Source organism: Microcebus murinus, chromosome 1 (genome assembly GCF_040939455.1).
Source record: "Microcebus murinus isolate Inina chromosome 1, M.murinus_Inina_mat1.0, whole genome shotgun sequence".
Classification (NCBI taxonomy): Eukaryota; Metazoa; Chordata; class Mammalia; order Primates; family Cheirogaleidae; genus Microcebus; species Microcebus murinus.
The window spans coordinates 114,294,787-114,320,399 of NC_134104.1; the positions used below are offsets into that span (position 1 = coordinate 114,294,787).

At 38.9% G+C, this 25,613-nt stretch overlaps 1 protein-coding gene across 2 annotated transcripts in view; it reads right to left on the reverse strand.

Annotated features, from left to right (window-relative positions):
* The window catches only part of U2SURP (U2 snRNP associated SURP domain containing), an 85,144-nt gene that overhangs the window by 51,763 nt on the left and 7,768 nt on the right, over positions 1-25,613 (reverse strand). The gene's annotated exons all lie outside the window — the stretch shown is intronic.

The following is a 25,613-nucleotide window of genomic DNA, read 5'->3' on the forward strand; positions in this document are numbered from 1 at the left end:
ATGGGTACGTGGAGAGGCAATGAGAGAAAATCGTAAAATACAGACGGCATTCTAAATCTAGCATACATGTTGTGTGTCATTTTAAAAATTACATTTTACTCTTTAGTATTGTTTTCCTTTTAAATCACATAAATGGAGAAGCACCATAAACTTTTCTGTACTTAGTACTTTTTTTTAAAAAAAAGTTCTTAATCCGGATCTGGGTTAGGAAAGCTTGCTTGAGAAGGTCATGCCCGAACCGACTCAGGCAAAGAAAGGAAAGCGGAAAGGGCATTCCAGGCAGAGGGAGTAGCTGAAGTAAAACCTGTGGCGTGAATCGGCGCAGCCGGTTGTGCGGGACACCATAAGCGGTTGAAGTTTATTAGACCATGGTGAGGAAGGTCATGGCTGTACTGGTGGATAGGAGCAAGTTAACACAGGGCCTGAGTTAATCATTGTGCTCAGGAATTAGAATTCTATCCTGAGGATGAAGACTGGCTTTCAACAGTGTTGAAGGGGTCATATTTTTGTTTTAAAAGATTGCTTTTAGCACTGAGGTGGGGGATAGAGGGCATTCATGGCCCTTTCTCTCTTAATTTATTCAAAATATTTTTGAGCCCTGTTTTTGTTTTTGTTTTTTTCCTTTGAGAAAGCCTTGAAATTGAGCCCTGTTTTGTATATAAAAGCCTGCCTAAAGTGCTATAAGGCTTACGGAGACAGATAAAAATGCACTGTCTTCACATGATTTAAAACAATGAGCAATGGGAGAGACAAGGAAAAAGCAAGCTAACACTATGCATAATTTAATTGCTGCAAGGAAGGATCAATAGCTGAGAGAAGTCTGATATAAGTAATTAATTTTGAGAGTCGGATGGGGAGAAGAGATGGAGGAGGTTTCACGGAGAAGAAAGCATTTGAGCCAGTGCTGAAGAAGTAGCATTTTGTCTATTGGTTGGTGGGGGTGGAGTTTGAGGGAAGTACTTAGGACAGGATCTGATACATGGTTAGCCCTCAGGAAAGATTAACAGTCATATGTGCCAATCACTTAAGAATCTGCAGGCTATGCCGCCTGTTCTGTATGAGGGGATGGCGTTAGAAGAACAGGCAATACACAGGGAAACAAGCAAACAAGAAATGATCAGAAAGTGACAAGTGTTTTACATGAAATTAAAATAGAATGATGCTTTGCAATCTCCAATCCAATTGAATTTATTTCCAATCTTGGATCCTGTCATGACTTTTCAGTTCTGGGCCTCTTCCCTTACTCTTGCTCTGACCTATAATTGAAGTCTAAACAATTTTCTGCTCTTACTGAAGATGTCACTTCCTCCCCCACCAAGCCTAAGTCAGAGACCCTGCTTCTGTTTCCATAGGAACCTATACTTTCCTACTCAAGAAGCTCATCACATTAGATCCTAACTGTTTATAGTCTAAAATTAGAAAGTAAAATCATCAGCTGAGATGAAGGGAGAAGAAATGGGACTGGATGTGCCTAGTGGTGTTCTGGCAATGCCACAGGCTGATTTTGTCACTGAAAAGTGCATATATGCAGGTTTTCAATCAAATCCCCAGTCCTACTTCTTTTAAAAATGTTTACTAAGGCTGAGCACAGTGGCTCACACCTGTAATGCTAGTACTTTGGGAGGCAGAGGCAGGAAGATCACTTGAGCCCAAGAGTTGGAGACCAGCCTGGGCAACAGTGAGACTTGGTCTACAAAAAATTAAAAAATTTGCTGAGTGTGGTGATGCATACCTATAGTCTCAGCTACTCGGGAGGCTGAGGCAAAAGGGTCACTTGAGCCCAAGAGTCAGAGGCTGCAGTGAGCTATGATGACACCCCTGCACTCTAGCTCAGGCAACAGAGCAAGACCTTGTCTGAAAAAAAAAAAGTTTACTAAATGTTTACCCCTAAACAGTTAAAGCAATGTAGACTTCTTCCCTAGAGCAAGTCAGACAAATGTGACCTGACTATAAGTAATACATAGGTCTTTATTAAGACTTAATTAAGTACGCTTTTAAAAATTCAAAATCACAGTTATGAGCAGAGTTCCCCTTAATACATTTAAGTCATGAAATTCTGGCCCTATTACTCAAACTACAAATTAAGGAGGGTGAGATAGCATGAATATAATCCAAATGGAATTTTATAGAACCTGAAAATTTTAATTAGATTTACAATTATTGCTAAGAGACTACACATTGGTAAGAATCATACAATTTACTGCAATTAGTATTATCTTCTTACAATCACATAAAACCATGCTATTTTTCCTCCTATGTGTTCATTCTCTAGTCCCCACCCCTGCCATTTGTTTTTAACTCTTCTCCCTGCAACAACTATGTTCAACAGAATTTACAAAGCAATGCCAAATACAGTCCATGGAGGTATTTTGTTTAGTTCAAAGGAGATTTCTTTTTCTTTGAAGTTTGAGCTAGCATTTTTAAATTTGGAGATTTTATGTTAAACTCAGGGTTTCCAGCTTTTCTTGAAAGATGGGAACGTCTGGCAATACTGGGCAATGATCCAGACGAGGTGGCCTGCAGCAACTTCTTGGGAAAGCGGCTAGGAAGAGTCTTCTGGCCAGGCTTCACCACACAGGGTGGACAAATTCTGCAAACCTGGCCTACTTGTAAGCATTTCAGTATTCTGATATACAATGTAATTCTTACCCAGGGGTGATGATCAAAATGTTAACAACCAGTCCCCCAGGCACCAAGCAAAACTGACTTACCTATCAATTAGGCACAGAAAGCTCAGTACCTAGGGCTTACAATAATTTTTAGAACCCCCCCCAAAAAATATTTTAATTTCTTTTTTAAGAAAAGGGGAAAATGGAGTGGAGAAAGAATTTAACATCATGAATGGAGCTGTAATCCCAGCACTTTGGGAAGCTGAGGTGGGAGGATCGCTTGAGGCCAGGAGTTGGAGACTTGTCTGGGCAAGATGGTTAGACCTTTGTCTCTAAAAAAAAAAAAAAAAAAAAATTAGCCAGGCATGGTGCCTCACACCTGTAATCCCAACTACTTGAGAAGCTTGGGGGGAGAGGGTGGGTGGGGAGGGATCACTTGAGCCCAGGAGTTTAAGGCTACAATGAGCTATGATCATGCCACTGTACTTGAGCCTGGGTAACAAAGCAAGACACCCGTCTCTATAAAAACAAACCAAAACAATATTTATGGTTCTGAAACCTTTACATGCTGAAAAATAGAGACCTTAAAAATGATTGCCCCAAAACTAAAACCTCCTATACTGTGTCAATGTACTGCTCCTACTTGGTGGTGCTTTCATTCTAGAAAATTTTTAAGAAGCTTTTTTCCTGCTCTCTAGGATTTAGGACATAGGGTGGTGAAAGCACAATCCCATCCATTTGTTCATTTGGCATTTATTGAGTTTCTTTCTAGCACTTGCCAGGCTCTGAAGAAAGAAAAGGAAAGACAGCTAAAAATCAGATCTAGCCTCTTCTGCCAAGATAGATCTTAGCTGTTTCTAGGAATAGTCAGGGAACAGCCTTCAAGGAGAGTGTGGTCTGTGTTAAATGGAAGATTCTTTCTGATGAACTTGATTGCCTGCCCCACACTCACACTGCAGTGCTAGCCACACAACTAAAATTTCAGCGGCAGCAGCAGCTTCTCTTCCCTCTCCCACCAAAAAAATGACCTGCCTTACTTATTGATTACATATATTAATATACATTAATATATAGAATTCTTTGGCAATAGTAATTAGCATTGGTATTTTTTAAAACTGCAAATGCCTGGGAGGTAAGAGATATGTAAAAATGGTGTCCAAAAGCCTACAGCCCAAGAATAGGCTGGTGACATGTTGAAGATAACAGAAATTGCAATTTTAACTATGATCCTGATGACAAGAACACCCTTACTGTGTTGCAATTATTCTACCAACAAGGTTAATAAAACCCAGGATGGTCCAGATGGAGAGATATGGAAATGGGTGTTCCTAAAGTGAATGTGTGTGTGTTTGTGTATGTGTGTGTATATGAGACAAAGGAGAACTCAAGGTACCCATGACACTTCATGAGAACCAGAAGACAGCAACATCTGGGGAGTGTTCTCTTGCCATGGCCTGGCAGTACAAAGGTGGGCTTGACTTGAACCTCCAGAGATTAGGCCTCACTAAACCTGTGACCTGGCTTTGGCCAGTGGGGAGTCCATATATCCCCATGTGACTGACACTCTTGAGACAAAACCAGCAAATATAAAAAGCTGGTGGAGAATGAAGTTATGAAGAAAAAGAGAAACAAGATTATTTCCCTTATCATTTGTGATTTCCTTTGGCTGTTAGTAACAGAAATTTAACTGCACTGGTCTTAAAATACATAAGGCTTTATTTTGACATTACTATAATGGTAAGTTTCTATCAAAGAACATGGCATACCTTTCTTCTTTTTCAAGTTTCGTTCCATTTCCTTCATATTGATTTTGCACATTTCCTACTATTTTAATTCTTAGGTGTTTTATCTTTTCTGTTGTTACTATAAATAGCACGTTTTTGCATTATTTATATATGTCTGAAATAATTGTTTATTAATTGCTACACATTACTGTTGTATAGTGTGTTTACTGAATTATTCTATTTGTATAGTTTTTAAGATTATTCTCTTGAGCTTTCAGGAATACAATCATATTTGCAAATAATTACCAGCTTATTTCCTCCTGTCCCAGTTTTATATCTTTTTTCCTTGAATACTTACATTAGCCAGTACCTCCAGAATAATGTTAAGTAAGAGGGGTTCTGGTCTTGTTCCTGACTTTAATGAGAATGCTTTTAGCATTCTCAAGAGGATAGGGTGACTTTGGGGTTGTACGCTGAATTATATATTAATTTTTTTAGCTAACCATGGAACTGAAACTACAGAATTTAAAATTCTCATAAAAAGCTCAGGATACTATGAGGATACACCAAAGAACGGTCAGCCAACCCTATTAGAGAAATACTGTTATAGGCTTGTGTCAAGACAAACCAGGACATCTCCATGACTTGGGAAGATAAGAGAACAAAGTAGAAATGTCCTGCTCTGTGCACCAGTAGGAATGGGCAGTGTGAAGGCAGATTCAAAGGAGGACAGGTAGAAATCTGTATAGTTTCTTATTGCTGCTGTAGGAAAAATTACTACAAAATTGTGGCTTATAGCAACACAAATGTATTATCTTACAGTTCTAGAGGTCAGAAATCCAAAATATGTGGGCAGGCCTGTGTTTGAAAGCTCTAGAGGGCAATCCTTTGCCTTGCCTTTTCCAGCTCTAGAGTTCACCTACATTCCTTGGTTCATGGGCCTCTCCTCCATCTTCAAAGCCATAAGCACAACATCTTTTCTCTAACATCTGCCTCCATCCTTACATTTTCTCTAACTCTACTATTTCCCTATCATAAGACCCTTGTAATTACATTGGGTCCACTGTGATGATCCAGGATAATCTCCCATCTCAAGAGCCTTAACTTAATCACATCCACAAAGTCCTTTTGCCATGTAGGGTAACATATTTGCAGGTTCTGGGGATTAGGACATGGACATCTTTGGAGAGCTATTATTAAGACTATCCACAGGATCTATAATGATCTTTCTGTCTCGGTATTTTGTCCCTGGATGGCAAGGCACAGCTTTGATCCCACCAGAGAACTGACATGGGAATGGTCCTAATAAATATAGTCATCTCTAATCAGTTGAGTTCTGAAATTGTTCCTGGGATATTCAATGGGCAGGTGTGGTTCCAGTGAAGATGGGATGAGACAGGTCCTGTTGTCAAAGGGCTTACATATGATAAATGAAGGCTGAAATTGTAGTTTTATTTGTTTACTGCTGTGTCTGCAGTGCCTAGAGCAGAGTAAGCACCATGCAGGCACACAATGAATATTTGTTAATGAATGAAATCAGCATCTTTTTTTTTTGGAACACAGGAGAAGATGGCACTGCTTGAGAGGAGTCAGGAAGGACCTCATAGAGGGTACTTTAGAACCATTGGGAGTTTCTATCCAGCTCTCAAGATGTTCACCTCTGGGGCTAACTCTCAGAAGTTGCTACAAGCTTCTCAGAGAGCAGGATGAAGAACTTAGCACAGTCTTGCCTCACTTTAAGAAAATTCAGATTATGCTAATTTTAAACAGACATTAAAGTCTCCCTTCCTGTATAGGTTTTGAAATAATATAAATCCCTTCTCATCCCAAATTTAAAAAAAATTTTTTCAAGACTTGTGTAATTACTCTGCAGACAGGATGAATAGACAACTAACATCGTTTACTATATTCCACATGGTGGCGCTGCTGCTGCTGGTAAACAAAAACACCCACCGTCCTCTGTAGGTTTTCTGTGAACACACAGAACTGAACACATAGAACTTCTGTGAGTGATGTTGGTGTACTTTTTACATGTGTTGTTGTACTTCGAAATCTTTCTAATTTCCTGTCCTTGTCAATCAAGCTTTCATTGAGCAATTGTGCTTCTCCCAAATGTTTGGAGATGCTGCTGAGATTGATAGGATATTATAATTTTTTTAATATATTGTGATAAATACACGCGACATAAAGTTTACCATTTTAAACATTTTTAAGGGTGTAACAGTTCAGTGACTTTAACATTCACATTGTTGTGCAACCATCACTACCATCCATCTCCAGAACTTTTTCTCCAAACTGAAACTACATACACATTAAACAGTAACTTCCCATTCCTCCCTCCCCTCAGTCCCTAGTAACCTTCCTTCTACCTTCTGTCTCTATGACTTTGACTACTCTAGGTACCTTATATAAGTGAATTCACACAATATGTGTGCTTTTGTGACTGTCATATCATTTAGCATAATGTCTTCATTATGTCATTTAGCATAATGTCTTCAAGCTTATATCATTTAGCATAATGTCTTCAAGCTTCATCTGTGTTGTAGCATGCATCAGAACTTTCTTTTTGAGGCTGAATGATATTCCAGTGTGTGTCTATACCACAGTTTGTTTATCCATTCATCTATCCATGGACACCTGAGTTGCTTCCAGCTTTTGGCTATTGTAAATAATGCTACTATGAACACTGTCAAAGCATTCCTGAGTTTATGGCAGATATTGTCACTATAATCTCAATCAGTGTTCATAAAAGTACATCTACTATCATGTGGGGATCAACAGAAAGATTGGCATTAAAGGGGTCCTCATGCTTGACATCTTTTGGAATGTTAGAACAGGATTATGTTCAGGGGAGAAGAATCAGAGTGGTGGTGTTTCATCTGAAAACCAATACCTAGGGAAAAGAATGATGCCAATTAAAATCATCCTGGAGAAAAGCCGACTTGAGAGAGCTATGGGAGCTGTTTACAAGGAAGAAAGTCTTTTTCCTTGTGACTCCTCAAGGCAGACAAGAAAGCTTTGGATGGAGGCACCAAGCAACAGATTCTGATTTCAACTCAACGTACAAAATGCTTTTTTAACCTTTAGAACTGTTTAGCAGTGGAACACTCTACCTTCACTAATGAGTATTTCTCTGTGAAAACACACAGAAGCTGACTGATTATAGAAATGATTCTAAAATTTGTGGGGGAGTTACAGTATCTGAGCTATGGAAGACTTCTTTTGCCCCAACATTCTCTGTCTTTCTAATGCCTGAAACATCAGTATAAAAGACAAAGATGGCTGGAGTTGTAAAGTTTCCAAAGTAAATAATTATTCAGAGTAAACTTGGTTTGATACCTATTAGTGTCACTAAGTGCTGGGGTAAAAGAAGTCTTCCATAGGTCAGATACTGTAACTCCCTCCCCAAATTCTAGAGTCATTTTTACAATCACTGAGCTTCTGTCTGTGTGTTTTCACAGAGCTAACTATTGGGTTAACACAACCCTCAGAGGGGAAATAATTATCCAAGCTTATAGCAACAAGAGCTGGAACAGATCACCAAGGATACTGGGGCCTAAACTCAGGGGCCTATGCTTTCATTTGCATATTATACTTGGAAAATACCCTGGTAAATCCACATCCAATTAAACAAATAGCAGAGTTTTGTTCTATTTTTACTTAATAATTAACTACTCCAATTTGTCCAGTTTACTAGACTTTGATTTTTAAGGTTTTCTTCTGTGATTTCTCTTTTCCTTTTTCATTAATGCTTGTGGAAAAAAAAGTCTCAAGAAGCTGTGGATAAGTAGACAATTTTCATACTTCATGGTTGGGAGATAAATTGGTTCAACTTCCCTTGGATGGCACTTTGGCCATAGCTATCAACATGTGAAGTGCACATACCCTTTAACATAGCAATTCCACTTGTATGAATTTACCTTCCAGATGCACTCTCATGAAGGTAAAAAAGGTGTGCAGCAAAAGACCAAAAATGTTTGAAATATCCATCAATATGGGACTTTTAAGAAGGAATGGTATGTCCAAAGAATGCTCTGTGTGGAGGTGCAGCTGAAATACTATGCCACTGTTAGAAGAAGGAGGAAGGTCTTTATGTACTAACTTGGAAATTACTCCAAGATATACTACTTCATGACTAAAGCAAAGTACAGAACTTTGTGGAGTTTTTTTAAAGGGATCTATAATATAAATATAACATACGTGTGTGGTCGGCAGCTTCTCAGATGGCCCCCAATGATCTCTCATGCCTTGTATCCGTGCCCTTATGCAATACCCTCCCCACTGAGTGTAGGTCCAACCCAGGGACTTGCTTCTAACAAACAGAACACAGCAAAAGTGATAGGGTGTCAATTCTGCAATTAGGTTACCAAAAGCCTTTGGCTTCTAGTCTTGCTTGCCTTTTGTGCTTCTCTCTTGTGTGCTTTGATGAAGCCAACTGCTTGCTGCATTGTAAGATGCCCTGTGGAGAGGCCTATGGAGTGAGAAACTGAGGGAACTACTTGGGAGGCTGAGGCAGTAGGATCGCTAGAGCCCAGGAGTTTGAGGTTGCTGTCAGCTAGGCTGATGCCACTGCACTCTAGCCTGGGCAACAGAGCGAGATTGTCTCAAAAAAAAAAAAAAAAAAAGAAGGAAAGAAAGAAACTTAGGGAAGCCTCAAGCCAAAAGCCAGTGAAGAGATGAGGCTGACAACCTGAGAGGAACTAAATCCTGTCGAAGGCCTTCTGAGTGAGCCTGACAGTAGATCTTCCCGAGTGGAGCTGTGAGCTGACTGCAGCACCCGCTGACAGCTTGACTATAAGACCAGAGCTGGGGGCTTAATGAAGCCACTGGATTCCTGGTCCACAGAAGATTTAAGATGATAAATGTTTGTTGTTCTGAGCCACTAAGTTTGGGGGTAATTTGTTACAGGGCAGTAGATAACTAGTATAATATGTATATTTGTTTATGCGTCTACACAAGATGTTCCTGGCAACTATGCTTGCCACTGGGGAAGGAATCTTTAGATTCTAGGGGCAGTGGTGGGAGGAAATTTACATTTCACTGTTTACCCTTTATTTTATTTGAATATATTATTTATTCAACAAAAAAATAGATAATTTTGGGGTTTTTTTATTTGCAAATAGAGAAAAGTGAGATGAACAAATTTTTTTGATATGTCATGGTTTCATAGGACAAAAGCCACATTCAAATAAATAAATAATAGTAATGAGAAGGGCACAACAATAGGGATGGATTACTATTTTCTATATATTGATATACATTAATTGATTCATCAATGGTAGTCTTGAACTATATTTATCTCTTTTATATGTATATATTACTACTATTGTTCAGAATTCTTAGTTTTTTAAATATCCTCCAATAAATAATTCCAAAGGCTCATTTCTAAAATTCTCATATGAATTTTTTTCTGTATCTACATACATTTGCTACTCATCCCACAAAGATGCTTTCTTTAACTCGGGCACATATTGCATCATTTCACACAAAATGGGACTTTTTCCTTTGATCTTTCTGGGGGAATAGAAAAAATGCCTCCCTTTCAGCCTCATCATCTGCCGTGTGGCCCGGCTCCCCTGTGCTCTAGCCACACCAAAGGTTCCAGCTCCCTCTCTGGGCACTGTTGTTCCCACTGTCCCTTAACTTGCACCTTCTCTCAGTGATCTACAGGTTCAACGTAATCCCTATTAAAATATCAACATCATTTTTCATAGATCCAGAAAAATAATAATTCTATGCTTCATATGAAATGAGAAAAGACCCCATATAGCAAAAGCAATCTTAAGCAAAAAGAACAAATTGGAGGCATCAATTTACCAGACTTCAAGCTATACTACAAGGCTACAGTAACTAAAACTTCATGGTACTGGCACAAGAACAGAGACATAGACCAGTGGAACAGAATGGAGAACCCAGATATAAAACCATCCCCATATAGCCATCTGATCTTTGACAAAGCAGACAAAAACATACACTGGGGGAAATAATCCTTATTCAATAAATGGTGCTGGGAAAACTGGATAGCCACATGTAGAAGACTGAAACAGAATCCGCACCTCTCATCTCTCACAAAAATCAACTCAAGGTGGATAACAGACTTAAAGCTAAGGCATGAAACTACAAGAATTTAGAAGAAAATGTTGAGAAAACTCTTATAGACATCGGCCCAGGGAACGAATTTATGAAGAAGACCCCAAAGGCAATTACAGCAACAATAAAAATAAATAAATGGGACCTGATCAAACTAAAAAGCTTCTGCACAGCCAAGGAAACTACCATGAAAGCAAACAGACAACCTACAGAGTGGGAGAAAATGTATGCATGCTACACATCCGATAAAGGGCTGATAAGTAGAATCTGTATAGAACTCAGGAAAATCAGCAAGAAAAAATCAAACAACCCTATCAAAAAGTGGGCAAAGGATATGAACATAAACTTTTCAAAAGAAGACAGACTAATCTCCAACAAACATATGAAAAAATGCTCAACATCTATAATCATCAGGGAGACACAATCAAAACCACAATGAGATATCACTTAACTCCAGTGAGAATGGCTTTTATCAAAAAGTCCCAAAATAATACACGTTGGTATGGGTGAGGAGAGATAGGAACACTCATACCCTGCTGGTGGGACTGCAAACTAGTACAGCCTCTATAGAAACTAATATGGAGATACCTCAAAGAACTAAAAGTAGAACTACCATTTGATCCAGCAATCCCACTAATGGGCATTTGTCCGAGGAAAAAAAGACATTCTATTTAAAAAGATATCTGCCCTGCAATGTTTATAGCAGCACAATTCACAATTGCAAAGGTGTGGAAACAATCCAAGTCCCCAATCAATACATGAGTGGATTAATAAAATGTGATATATATATATATATATATATATATATATATATATATATAATCATGGAGTACTACAATATTGGGGTTTTTTTCCCCACAGAAATGGCAGTGTTCTACACACATACTGTTCTCACCTTCTTATTTTAAAACTTAATATATTTTAGAACTCTTTCTACACCTGTACATAGAGATCTGTCTTATTATTGTTAGTGATTGTCTGCTATTGAGGTGACATTATTTTATAACTTTATTGAAGTAATACCCATTATTTATTTAATCAGTCTCTATTAATGGGCATTTAAATTGTCTCCAATCTTTTACTTTCATAAACACTACTGCAATGGATACCCTTTCACATCTGTCATTTTGCATTGTGTACATCTGTGGGAGAAACACTGGGATTGCGTCAAAGGATATGCACAATTAAAGTTCTGATAGACACTACCAATTTGTCTTCCATAAAGGTTGTGATTACCAAATTCCCAACACCCTGTTTTCCCATACCTTGTCCAATCTGCTAGGTGAAAAACTGTATGTCCTTGTATTTTGCTTTGTGTTTTTTTTATTATAAGTGAGTTGGGCATCTTTTCATGTGTTTCAAAGGAGGACTGGTCTTAATTAGGGCAAATTCTACTATACAAAGAGATAGAATGTTAAGGTATTATTAGCCAAGTTAAGGCGAGAGGTAGAAGTACATTTCAATGAGGAAAAAAAGTACATTTTAATGAAGGAAAAGAGGAGCTGTGAAAGTCCTGAACTGCCCCCTTAACAAGCCCCTTGACATCACTCCTCCACCCCTCTGCCTGGCCAGGCTCATACTACTGCTTTCTATGCTGTGACCTCAGCCCCTTGGCATATGTCATGGTAACTCTCCCCACCAAGGTGAAATAAGGCCAAATACCACCTGAGACCAAAATGTACCAAAGTGAGGCCATCATTTCCAAAATGCCTGTCATTCCCATAATCCTCAGCCCTGCTCCAACCTGCTCTCCTTCTCAATCTTTCCCTGTACTTTTTAGATCAACTCTGTACAAAAGAAATGTAATGGAGCCACATACATCATTTTACATTTTCTAGTAGCTACATTCAAAAAAGTAGCAGCAATTGTAATTACTTTTAATAATATATTTTATTTAATACACTATGTCCAAAATATTAACATTGAAACATGTAATCAATATTAAAAATTATTGAGATATTTTACATTCTTCTTTTTGTACCTAGTCTTTGTAATCCAGTGTGTATTTATATATGCTCACAGCAGGTCTCAGTTTGGACAAGCCACATTTCAAGGGATCAATGTGACTAGACCAGCACTGTCCAATAGAACTTTCTGCAGTGATGAAGTGTTAGATCCTTGTTCTCATATAAATTCCCTCTGCCCTCCTATAATCAGTCTTTCCCCAGAGTTCTTCTCTTCTTGCACCAGTGAGATCCAAGCCCTCTCCTAAGGTCACTGTACCACCCTTGCACATTTCTAATAGAGACCACTTATTCTTCCATACTCCACACCACCAGACCCAGTTCTTCATGCAGCTTTGGTCTACATCTGTGCTGTGATCAATATGAGAAATATGACTAAACATGTGATTATTTATTTATAAATTTAAATTAATTAAAATTAAATTAAGATTCACTTCCTAAGTTGCACTAGCCACATTTCAAGTGCTCAGTAGCTACAGTAGCTACTATACTGGGCAGTGCCAATATTTCTGTATTTCTATGCCACCATCAGTTAAAGCCCCTTCTCCTTGGAGATCCTGCCATGCAGCTCTAGACCCTTCAGCCATGCCCTCCTAGACATCACAGAGCTGCCTCTGTTGATAAAGAATGCTACAGGCTCCTCATCATTCTTTGCAGCCTTCAGGGCATCCATGGTGCCTCACCCCAGCTCCCAGCGCACACTGGGGCTTTTGAACATCTGTGTGTGTGCAGGTAACAGCATGGCTGAATATTTTTTGTACTTCCTTCACTTTAACCTCTCTTTCACTCCACTTCAGTCACCTACTCCCAGAACCTGACCCTTAATCTGGTGATCACCTGACATTACCCACCCCAGCAATCTTTTCTATTCCTTTACGTATAACTTACAAGTAATACATACTACATTCTTCTTGAAAAAAAAATTGAACCATACAGCTAAAAGGAAAGTACCTCTTGGCCATCCCATCCTACCACCACAGGCCCCCCTCTCACCCTTTTGACCACTCTCCCTTGTATTTCTAAATAGGGATATGTGTGTGCACATTATTCTGCAGCTTGCTTGCTTCTCTTAACAATATGTCCACAGACCTTTTCATGTCATTATATGTAGACTCACCTCTTCCTTGTGATGTGTATGTAAGGGGAGCAGGCAACACATTCACATGGTTAAAACCAAAAAAAAAAAAAAAAAAGAATAAAAAGATGTACAATGAAAAGTTTCCCTACCCATTCTTACCCCTTATCTACTCAGCTCCCATACTATTACAATTTCGTAGGTATCTACTGTTATTTCTTATGATAACTACTCTTCATGCATTTCAACTGCATATAAATATAGATTCCTATTTCCCCTCATTTTATACAGATTTTGTGCCTATTTTACACACTTTTCTGGACTTTCAAGTGTCTTTCCATATCTATCAGAACATTGATGGGAGCATTGTCCTTTTTACAGCGGCACAGTATTCCACCCTATGGCTCTACCGTAACTGAACTAAGCCCCTGTTGATGGAGTCTCGGGTTGTTTTCAATGATTACTATCAGTATTGTAATAAAGGACCTTGTACCTGTGTCATTTTCCACATGTGTAAACATGTCAGTAGGATAAAGTCCCCAAAGGGAAACTGTATAGTCAAAAGGCATTTGAATAGCTAATTTAGACAGATTTTGCCAAATTGCCTTTTTCACAGGAACTGTACCAACTTACGCTCCATCAATGCAAATCTTGGTCTTTCTAACTGCTGAATGACATTCTGAAGTCCAGAGGATATATACCATAGTGTATAGGTCCCTCCTAGGTGTAGGACATGAGATTGTTTTCAGTTGTTATACTACAAATAATGCTACAATAAATACCTTATATATGCTTCTGTGTGCATTTCTCTAGGATAATTAAAGAAAACAAAGACAGCAAAGGAAGCAACTTGTTCAAAGGCTCCAAGATGGAACAGAGTTCAGAATGATCAGAAGCAGGAGGGACCCCAGGTGGCTGCAGCCAGGGAGCAATGCGGGGGAGGCCGGAGACCTCAGTGCTAATGTGGGCAGAGGTTCTAATAGGGCGTGGAGGCCACGGTAAGGTTTTGAATTCTATTCTAAGGTCAAAATTATCTGATTTACATTTTAGACGATCACCAGCTGCTGCACGGAAAAATGGTTTGGAGGGAACAAGCAGAAGCAGGAGACCAAGCACCAATGTATGTAAGAACAGGCACTAGAAGCCTGGCAGAAGTGAAGTAAATATAGCAGAGTGCCCTGCTCCCAACAGAGGCCACCAAGAGGAATCTGCAGAGTGTGACCATGAGAGACACATGGATAAACAAAACAGACATAGCCCCTGTCCTCAAGGACCTTACTCTCTAGCAAGGGGCAGGGAGATTATGCAAATAACAGCAGATGTAGACAAGAGTCCCTGTCCAGTGTGACAGAGAATAGAGAATAGAGGCTTGAAGTCACATTGCTCTGCATTTGAAACTCTGCTCTTGCACTTACTGGCTATATTCCTTTGGTCAAGTCTCCCCCACCTACCGATGCTCCCCCCCCCAACATTTCCCACCACCACCACTATCTCCCCCACCCCTCTTCCTCTCATCTGATTTCTTCATCTGTAAGGGTTAGTGAGAGGATTAAATGAGATCATTTTTGAAAAGCACCTAGCACTGGTAAAAAGGAGATAATTATATTTGGTGAATGAATGGAAAAAACATTCCCCTTTATCTACCATCTGTCTTCTTGCGATCCTGCCTGCCTTTCCAGGCAATCATTTTGGTTCTAAATTCCTGCCACCCCCTCCAACTACAGAATGTGGTTATCAGTGGAATCAACAGGCTCATTAACTCTTTGCATGTAGTTTTGCCAGAATCACGAGTTGCCAACTAATGCAAATTTAATTATTTACACTCTTTTGGGTTTATTCTTTTCGGTAAGTTATTCTTTTCAAAAAATAAACTAAATGTTTCTTTCTCCTTTTTTCCCCCTTTTATTATCAGGGATTTTGAAATAGACTAGGAGCACTAGATTGAGGAATTAATTTATTTGATTAATGGATACCAAATATTATGGTTAAGTTTATTGTTTCAGATTACAGCTCCATGGAGACATTAATAAATGTGATTGCTTTTGCTAGAATATTTGTTAATCCTGTGGTTTAGCATGCTGATAATGGAACATGCTGCTCCACTGACTTTTAATGAGCTTACTCCATTGACTAGCAGAAAAGCAAAGAAAATAATTTTACAAGCATATATATGTAAGAGGTAGTTTTTAAATCTCCTTATGTTCTCACTATATGTCATAAATGTATGCTTGAATGTAATTCCTTTTTCCTTTTCTCACTGGCTTTTCTCTGTAGATCTTTTAAAAAATTTAAATAAAAATCTGAGGAATAATTGCTATAGACTGAATTGTGTCTCCTACAAAATTCATATGATGAAGCCCTAATCCCCAATGTGGCTGGCTTTGGAGATGAGGCTTATGAGGAAGTGATAAAGGTTAACACATTGACTGCCAGACACACACAAAAAAATCAGAAACTTTTCCTTGGGGCCACAGTGTTTTATTACAAAAATAGAATAAAAACTTTGAGTATAATTTAAAGGTAAACATAAATATACAAACAAAATTTATTGACTTGTATTCAATTTAATTCACGTTTTTAGAATTAAATTGTTAACATTCAATAAGAACATCAACAAGATTTTATATATGCTTTACATGCCCGCGGAGTCAAATCTAGAGTGAGTTAAATACAACTCTCATGGCAGTGAATATATTAAATAAGGTCATAAGATTGAACCTCTCATGCTATAGAGCTGGTGCCCTTATGTGAAGATGAAGGACCACAGAGCTCCCTCTTTCCACTACGTGAGAAGGCTGCTGTCTACAAACCAGGAAGAGAGCCCTCACGGGAAACTGACCCTACAGGACCTTGACATGGGACTTCTAGCCCCTAGAACTGTGAGAAAATAAATTTCTGTTGTTTAAGCCATGCAGTCTATGGTATGTTGTTATGGCAGACCTAGCAGACTAATACAATAGAGCTCTTAAATCCTAAAACAATATGATTTATTCCTAGCTATTGGGATGTTAAAATACTTTATTTGGCTTGGAAGCCTTAATTAAGATGATTTCTTTTAGTAGATATGGGGTTTTGTCTTATGAGTAAATAATTCAAAACTGAAAAAGAAGTATTATAATAATACATATAGTACCTTGTTGATCCAGGTCCTATCCACAATTGTAAAGTGAAATAATGTCACTTACAAAATCATCAGGGCCTTCCCCTCAAGGACAATAGATTACCTAGGTGTCAAATCAATTAACTCTTGTGTATACCTCTCATACCTCCCTCTGCCCTCATATAAATCTATATAAATCAATGCATGTATATGCAAGGCTGTTTTTTCCCTATTTCTTATATAATAACATAAAATTAAAGGGTTCTGGTTCAGGAGTGTGGACCAAACATACATATTTGACTTCCGCTGTTCCAGAGACCATCACTGTATAAATATTTTTTATATTTTTAAAAGGAGCTAGGTTGGGGAGGGCGGATGAAATTAAAACAGTAAAGATAGGAGAGAAAGCCACCAATGGATGATACATTTCTGGAAGACAGATAAACAAAGCAGAGAAAGCCAAAACCCAGAATACATCAGGGAGGAGGATGCAGATAAGGCTGACAGAAAATCCTGCAAAAATGACATCACAGCTAAATGGCTTAGCAAGGTTTAAGTGTTCAATCAATGCTAGCTATTATCCCATCACTCTGGAACTTGTTTTTGTCACTCCATGTCCATATATATATATATATATATATATATATATATACTTTATTCTTATGTAGAATTGCCTATTATTCCATATCTTGTTCATCCATTTCCTTAAGTAAGAAAACTTCAGATTACTTACTTTGTGTTTTTTTTTTTTTTTCCTGAGTTTATGGTCTACAAAAAAAAAATGGTGCAACAAATTTCCTCATGCATCTATCCTTTAATTATTGGTGCTTTTATTTCTAGATTTTCAAAAGTGGGACTGCTGTGTCAAAAGGTATGTACAAATTTAATTTTAATTGATTTGCCAACTGCTTTAACTTTCCAAGGACTATGGCAGGTCACCTTCTCACCAGCAATTCTGCATACTGCCTGTTTCTCCATCCTCCAGCCACTGCTGGATGGTATCAATCTTATAAATTGATAAATTTATAAATGTTTTGTCAGTCTGATGGATTAAAAAGATAACTTACTACTATTATAATTTGCATTTCCCTGACTTAGTGTAGTTGAGCATCTTTTTATACATTTATTGGTTATTTGAAGTTCTTCATTTGTGAACTGATTGTTCATATCCTTTTCCCCATTTTTCTTTTTCCTTCTTTTTCTATTTACTTATGAGATCATAGGAGTTCTTTGTATTTTAAAGATATTAATTTCTTGTCTGTCCTATATTGACTTTGATTATAATTTTTTGCTAGGCAGAAGTTTCTAATTTTTATGGTGTTGAAATCATCAGATTTTTCTTTCACAGCTGCTGGGTTTCCTATGTTGCCATGAACAAAATCTCCCCCAAACTGAGCTTATACAAATTCTCTCCTATGTTTTCTTCTGTTATTTTTATTGTTTTATGTGTTAAATTTAGATATAATAATCTGGGATTTACTTTTTATATAGTGTGAAGAAATATTAATAATAACAGTAACAATAGTAACTAGCATTTACTGAGAAATTTCTAGATGCCAGGCATTCTATGAGCATTTTATACACTTAACATAGATAAGAAAATTAAGACATAGAGAATTTTTTTTTATTTCAGCATATTATGGGGGTACAAATTTTAAGGTCTAAAAAAATGCCCTTTCCCCTTTCCCCCCACAAGTCTGAGTTTCCAGCATGACCATCCCCCAGATGGTGCACATCTCACTCATTATGTAAAGACATAGAGAATGTAAGGAACCAGCCAAGTCTATACAGCTATTAATACTAAGATGCAAAACTGAAATTTGAACTCAAGCAATCTCACTCTGGACCTTACCCTCCTAAATATCCAGATGAACAGCTAATTATGCCAACCCCATTGGATAAACATCCCTTTCCACTTAATTGAAACACAAATTTCATGATACAAGTCCTCAAATATTGTCAGCCTATCTCTGGATTCTACTGCAGTTGTGTTGCAACTATACTGTTTCGATTTTAGTAGTTTTATAGTAAGATTTTTTTTCCTCTCTCTGATAAGGCAAGTGCACTCTCACTACTCTTTCAAACTTATCCAATAAACTTTTGCATGTTTTATTCCATTACAAACATCTAAATCCTTCATCAAATTCCAAAGAAAATATATCTGCATATTTTGACTTGGAGTTCATTAAATGTGTCTATCAATTTGACATTTATGTACTCAATCTCTCTATCCCTGTATATGATGTAATGCTCCATTTATTTAGGTTCCTCAATAAAATGTTAGTTTCCTTTTTATCTAATTCTTGTACCTTTATCACTGAATTTGTATTGAGTTATTTTATAATTCTTGTCACTATTGTGAATGGGATATTTTTCCCCATATCTAACAGGTAATTGCTAATATAGAAGAAAGCTATCTGGGCATATTATCTTGTATTCAGCAAATGAGCTAAAAGCTCTAATTGTTCTGTTTTTTAATGGAGTTTTTTGTATTTTCCAAGTATCCTGCAAAATATATATCCTCTTTTCCAATATTTACACCAGCTGTTAAATTTATGGGGAGGGAGTCTTATTATATTAGTTAAAACCTTAAAAAGTATTGAATAATAGTTATGAATTTGGATATCTCAGCTTTGTTCTTTATTATTATTATTTTATTATTATTTATTTTATTTTAGCGTATTATGGGGGTACAAGTATTAAGGTTACATATATTGCCCATGCCCCCTCTCCACTCAAGTAAGAGCTTCAAGCGTGTCCCCCAAATGTTGCACATCTTACTCGTTGTCAGCTTTGTTCTTTATCTTAATGGCAGTAGCTTTAATTTTTAACTCAATAATATGATGACTATAATTCATAGTCTTTGTCAGGTTTATATAGTTTCCTTCTGTTCCTATTATACTTGAAATTTTTATTGGAAAAATCTACTTTTTTAATGTATTGCCATAATCACATAATTTTTTACCTTTAACTTGGTAATATTCTAGATTATGTTGACACACTGCCCCATGTTATAAAGCATTGCAATTCTGAATAAGCACTACATGATCATTCCCATGCTTCTCAAACCATTCCAGACCATGGAAAAAGATAGAAAACTCTTTAGTTCACTGTATGATTTTACCATTTCCTTAATACCAAACCTGCCACAAAATATAGAATGCAAAAATTATAGAACAATTTCACTTATGAAGTTAGAAGTAAATGATTCTAAATAAACTATTAGCAAGTTAAATTCAGCAGTGTGTTAAGAGAATGATATGAGAATGTAATTTAAAAACCTAAGAGATTCAACCAAAAAAAAAAAAAAATACTAGAGGCCAGGAGCAGTGGCTCAAGCTTGTAATCCTAGCATTCTGGGAGGCTATGGCAAGAAGATCACTTGAGCTCAGGAGTTGGAAGACTAGTCTGAGCAAGAGTGAAACCCCTCTCTACCAAAAAGAAAGGAGGGAAAAAAAAAAAACAACAAAAAATCCCAGCCAGGCTTTGTATGCACCTGTAGTCCCACCTACCCAGGAGGCTGAGGAAGAAGGATCACTTATAGCCCAGGAGTTGGAGGTTACATTGAGGCAGAATTACGCCACTGCACTCTACCCAGGGCAGCAGAATGAGACTCCGTCTCAACAAAAACAAACAAGGCAACTGAACACCCTTCCTCACAGCCCCCTACCCCTTAAATTAAAGAAAAAAAAACTAGAGTGAAAAAATGGCTAGCTACATGATACATATCAAAAACCAATAGCTTTTCCGTACACCAACAACAACCAGTTAGAATTGGAAATGGAAAAATATATATCTTATTCATAGAGTATTTTATTTTTTAACAAAATTTTTGGAAGAAAAATTATTTTCAGTGTTATTCAGGACTTTGTGAAACATCATCTTGAAAATGGAAAGTAAACATGGGTGGAGCACTGCGTGTTGTCTAATGATTAATTCATGCTAGACCATTTGGAGATAGAGCCTTGGACGCATCACTGACTCATCAGGTCTTCATTCCCTCAACCCAGATACGTACACCAGCTGAATTCAAAACAGTCCTGTAGTGTAAAAAAAAAAAAAAAAAAAAAATACTGATTACGTTCCATTTCACAAGAGATTCTTGGAATGAATTTCCTTTTGTTCAAGCTGGTCTTTACATCAGGGCATGGCTGATGTTCACTTTGACAATTTGTTAAATGTTGAATTGTCACTGTTAACTATTTTTTAAATAGCTATATACGTAGCTTGGATAGAACGTCCCCTGGAGTTAAAGAACTAGCTTGTCTCATTTACAGGAAGTTTCCTGTTTCTAAGAATACAAGAATACATTCATTCGTTTATGAATTTAACAAATATTTATTGCACGCCAGGTGCTGCACCAGGTGCTGGGGATGGAGGAGTAGCAGAACCGGGACAGGTCCCTACCCTCATGGAGCTTATGAACTAATGGGCTGAGGTCAGTGCTGCACAGAAATTGTGACTGACTCAATACTTTCCTTTGGAACAACAAAATAGAGCATAATTGCTGAATGAGGAATTAGTTATCTCCACGTCTAATTGAACAATTAGAGTCCGTTATCATAAAAATACCTAATAACAGTATACTCAGTAATTGCCAATGCTACACATAGAAAATTCCTTTTCCAGTCCGACTCTATATCCTGCTCCCCTCCACTGCCATACAGGGCACACGTTATCCTAGCACAAAGAGAAGCAGCAGCCTTTCCTCTCTGCCTTCTCTCTGGGGCTGAGGTCAGCCTTGGGCTGAGGCCAGCATGAGTCAGCTCGCCCAGCACAGACTCCCGCCTCTGCCTTGAGGCTGGCCTTGCTACAACCTTGACGACACATGCAGCATGTCTTCCAGGGGCCCAGGCAGAGGTGGGTGCACATCTGGTGAATCCCTGTAAAACAGGGAGTGTGACACCTACGTGGGCTTTGGGTTGACAGGGTAGTGAGGAGAAGCGCCTGTTTTTCCCCCCCCCACCAAAAGAAATGTGTTCATTATAACAGCAGCCACCAAACTGTTCCTATATTTGATCTCAAAATTCTATTTTGGGGAATTTATGCAAAGAAAACGACCTAAAGGAAAAAAAGATGTCCAAAGTTGTTTTCACAATAGTGCAATTGTGAAATTCTTAGTATCCTAAATACGTTCAAAGGAGAACTATAATGTGTGATCTGGATGAAACATCATAGAGGTATTAAAAATAGACCAGATGTGTACTATGTTATTTCATGGAAATATCCATATTAAAAATGGAACATAAGATAGAATTCACACATGGATTATAATTATATGAAACATCTGTAGGTAGATTAAGATTGGAAGAGAATTTACAGCATTGCCAATGGCTTAGAGTTTAATGAGTTTTTTCCCCTAGAAATTACTTTTTTAAAAACACACTTTTATGCAAATAAGAATAAATGGCAACTGACATTTCAACACACCAAAGCCATTACTGCCAGACTTAAAAGGGCAGAGCAGAAGCAGTTGCCTGCATGTTGGGATTTGTCCGTCTGTCCTCAGCTCTAGCTTTTCTAGGTCCTGATTATGGGACCAGGTTCTGAGGCCCCATCAGCTCCTAATAGACCACCCTGATGTCAGCTATTCAGACCAAGCATGCATCTCAACTCCTCTGGGTTCCTGGTTGCTGTACTCCATGTCCCTTCAGCCAAGCCTGATGGCATTTCCCCACTATGGTCACCCTCCCTACCCGTGGCTGACTGCCTACCTGGAGCACCACAAGGTATCTCCTTTGTGTTCTCCCACTGGGGCTTCTGCCTAGCACCTTCAGGGGAGCTGTCCCTTAACACTTAACACTTCCCACCACAGTTAACTGGATTATACCCTGATGTCCACCCTATTACTAAAGTGCATCCCTTTAAATCTCAATGGCTTTTCATTTTCACAGATCCCTATTAAAAGATAAACACCCTTCAGAGTCATACCACCTTAAGCAAGTATATCACGATATTGTGGCTGGGTTTGTTGTTCCCTGAGTAAAGGGAACACAGGAATAATAGAAATGCCTACCATTTATTGATACCTATACTATGTCTGAAACTTTTTATACAGCAACCTTGGGGGAAAGCATTGTGGTTTCCCTTTGCCTATCAGAGAGGTTAAACAATTTGCCCAAGGTCACACAGCTGGTGCATGACAAAGTCAGACTTCAAACCCAGGCCTATCTGATTCAAAAGCCAAGGCTCTTTCAACCAACTGTCACTGTGCACCCTATGTAGCCTCAGAGAGAAACCCAGCTGTGTGACCTTGAACATGACTCTTAACTTTCCCAGACTTTAGTTTCCTCATCTGTAAAATGAGGGAGCTGGACTTAAAAAGCTGCCCAGTAGGAAGAAATAGAAAGGGCTTGGGAAATAGGCAAAAGGGTCCCCCAAAGCCTGCCTTTCCCATTTCACACCAGAGACCAGTGACAGACCCACTAGGTCTCCTCCACATGGCGCAATTCTAGGCAATTCATTCATTCACAGCAGAAAGTGGAGAAAGGGCCAAAGGCAGTCAAATTTTCCCCAGCTGGCACATGGAGAAACAAGCTCAGGACTCCTACACATACAGAAAGAGAATCCTTTGACAGCTCTCAGCTGGCAATTTTAAGCTCTATAATATAAATACCTTTCCACACAATGTGGGGAAAGTCCTGGTAGAAATGTTACTGGCCGTCACCATGAGTGCAGGATTAGCAGTAAAGAGGTCCTCTTGGGACAGGGTTAAAGGAGCTCTGAATTTGCAGAAAGGGAAGAAAGAAATACATTCAGATGCAGTTTTTGCACTCAGAGCTAAATAATATCATCCTAGGCTCTGTCACCAAAGAAAATGTGCAGAATGCGAATGAGAAGAAACGTTACATTTGGAATGAAATCCCTCTGAAAAGGTCAGGCAGCAAGGCATAAATCGCTCTTTTCACAAGAAATAGCACTGGGCACGACCTTCCTGTGCCATCCTACACAGATATATAACTACCCCTTTTGAAAATACAAAACTATACTTTCCTGAGTTTCTTACTGGGCACATCAGGTGAAATGAAATCCAACCTCAATCAGGCTGGATGCTGTTAAAGTTCAGCTGCCACCCATCAGTTATTGATGCTGAACTCAAATATCCCCCCACCTCTCATGTACCCACATATCCCAGAGCTCTTTTCCTTCCTGAGTCTCTGCGGCCAGCACTGGGCTGGACTCTTTCTTTAGCCTGCATGCTCCCTGGCAGGCTGTCAGGTCACTTGGCACCTGCAGGAGCTGCCAGGTTCAAAGGAGGGCATGTGGAGAAAGCCTGCAACAAACCTGGCAGTAGCCCCGAGGCCTGGCTGCTCCTTTTGTTCTTCCCAAAGTCAGCCTTGGGGCTACTTGTGTGCCTGTGAGACAGGCCACCCCAAATGTTAGTGCCAAGAGTAGGCACAGGCCTCTGCGTAAACCCAAGTTTCTCCCTAAAGCTACATGTTCAGTTGCACTCTCACTAGTGGGTTAAAAATTAGTATGCGGTAGTCTTAAAAGCCCTTATGACACTTTTTTTGTAAAACTCCAAGAACTTAAAAACCAGGCTTTCAAGAGAAGTATCTGTTAACTTCCAAAAACTCAGGGCACAGGCAAAGAGTGCAAATTTTTTATACCTGTATGTCATTGTAACTGCACTGACATTTGCTTGTCTCTATTTCAGTTAAGGTGAAAACATGGTGAGACAGAATCCTAAACAGACTCTGCTGAGCTGCAGGGGTGCTAAATGATGCTATTAATAGAAGAGATTTGAGGAATTCTCTTTGATACAAACTACTTTGTTAGAATTGACCTTTAAAATTCAAATCAAAGCACTGTAACTCTTTCCTATTATAGCCCATGTTTTATGCTTCCTTCTAGACAAATTACTAGCCCCGCAAGTTAACATGCCTCACTCAGTCCAGAGCCTCAGAGGAGTGGGGTTGGGGGATGTGGCATGCATCATTTCTTTGTTTTTGTTTTTAAGGTCCCCAAATGATCAATTCTGAAGTGCAGAAACCACTGCCCTAGTCACTCAGGTTCACAGCCAACAGCTTCTCTGTTTTCTATTTTTGGTTTAGCATTTCTGGGTTTTGGAGGTCAGCTAATGAGAGAAGATTCTGCCTGAGCAGGGTCAATACAAATATTCTGAGTTGAGCCTAACTCTGGGCTTAAACACTTGGGGGAAGGTGTCTTTTAATCATTTCACAAATGTGTATTAAGTGGCTACCATGTGCCAGGCACTCTGATAGGTGCTGGAGACAGAGCAGTGAGCAAAGCCTCTGCCCTTCAGAGCACATATTTCAATAGGGGAGAAAGAAACGAATAAATATATATTACAAGATATACTGCATAATGTCAGTGAAAATATGAAGAAAATAAAGCAGGGTGAGGAGACAGAGAGTGAGGCAGGGTGAGGGGGCTGTCATTCTAGATAAGGTGGGCAGCAAAGTTTTCTGGAGGTGGGAATGTTTAACAGAGAACAGAATGAAGGAAGAACATCTGGGAGGAAAGCATCTAAGGCAGAGGAAGGCAGTGAGAAACAGCAAAAATGCGAGGGTCCCAGAGCAACTGCCAGCCCACCAGTGAGTCAGGAAAGGCACCCCTTCTTCTGGGCAGACAGCCCATGCCCGGGCTCAGAGTATGATAGGCAGAGCATGGGCTGCCCTCTGCCCCCGCAGCTAGGCCACCGTGCACGGAGCAGCCTGGGCATAGCCACAGGAAGCCTATCCTAGTGGCATATGCTTGGGACTTAGAGAAGCAGCAGGACAGCCGGCACAGTTGGAGAGGACAGAACGAGGAAGAGCAATGATTGGCAATCTCAGTCTCAAGAAATCCTTTTCTTACCTGAACTAACCGCCTCTAACCATGGAGGACAGAATTCAAAAGCAGTTCCTCCACTGAGCCCTCCCTCCATTCCCCATTATGGTGACAGTTTTCTGCCATCAACTGCAAAACTGAGGTAGAATTTTAAAACCACATCATCCCTAATGACAATAACATTCCAATCTGGATGGAAACTTAAGGCTGGCTATTTCCACGCCTGTCTCAAAGTGTGAAATTTTCTCCCCCTCCTCC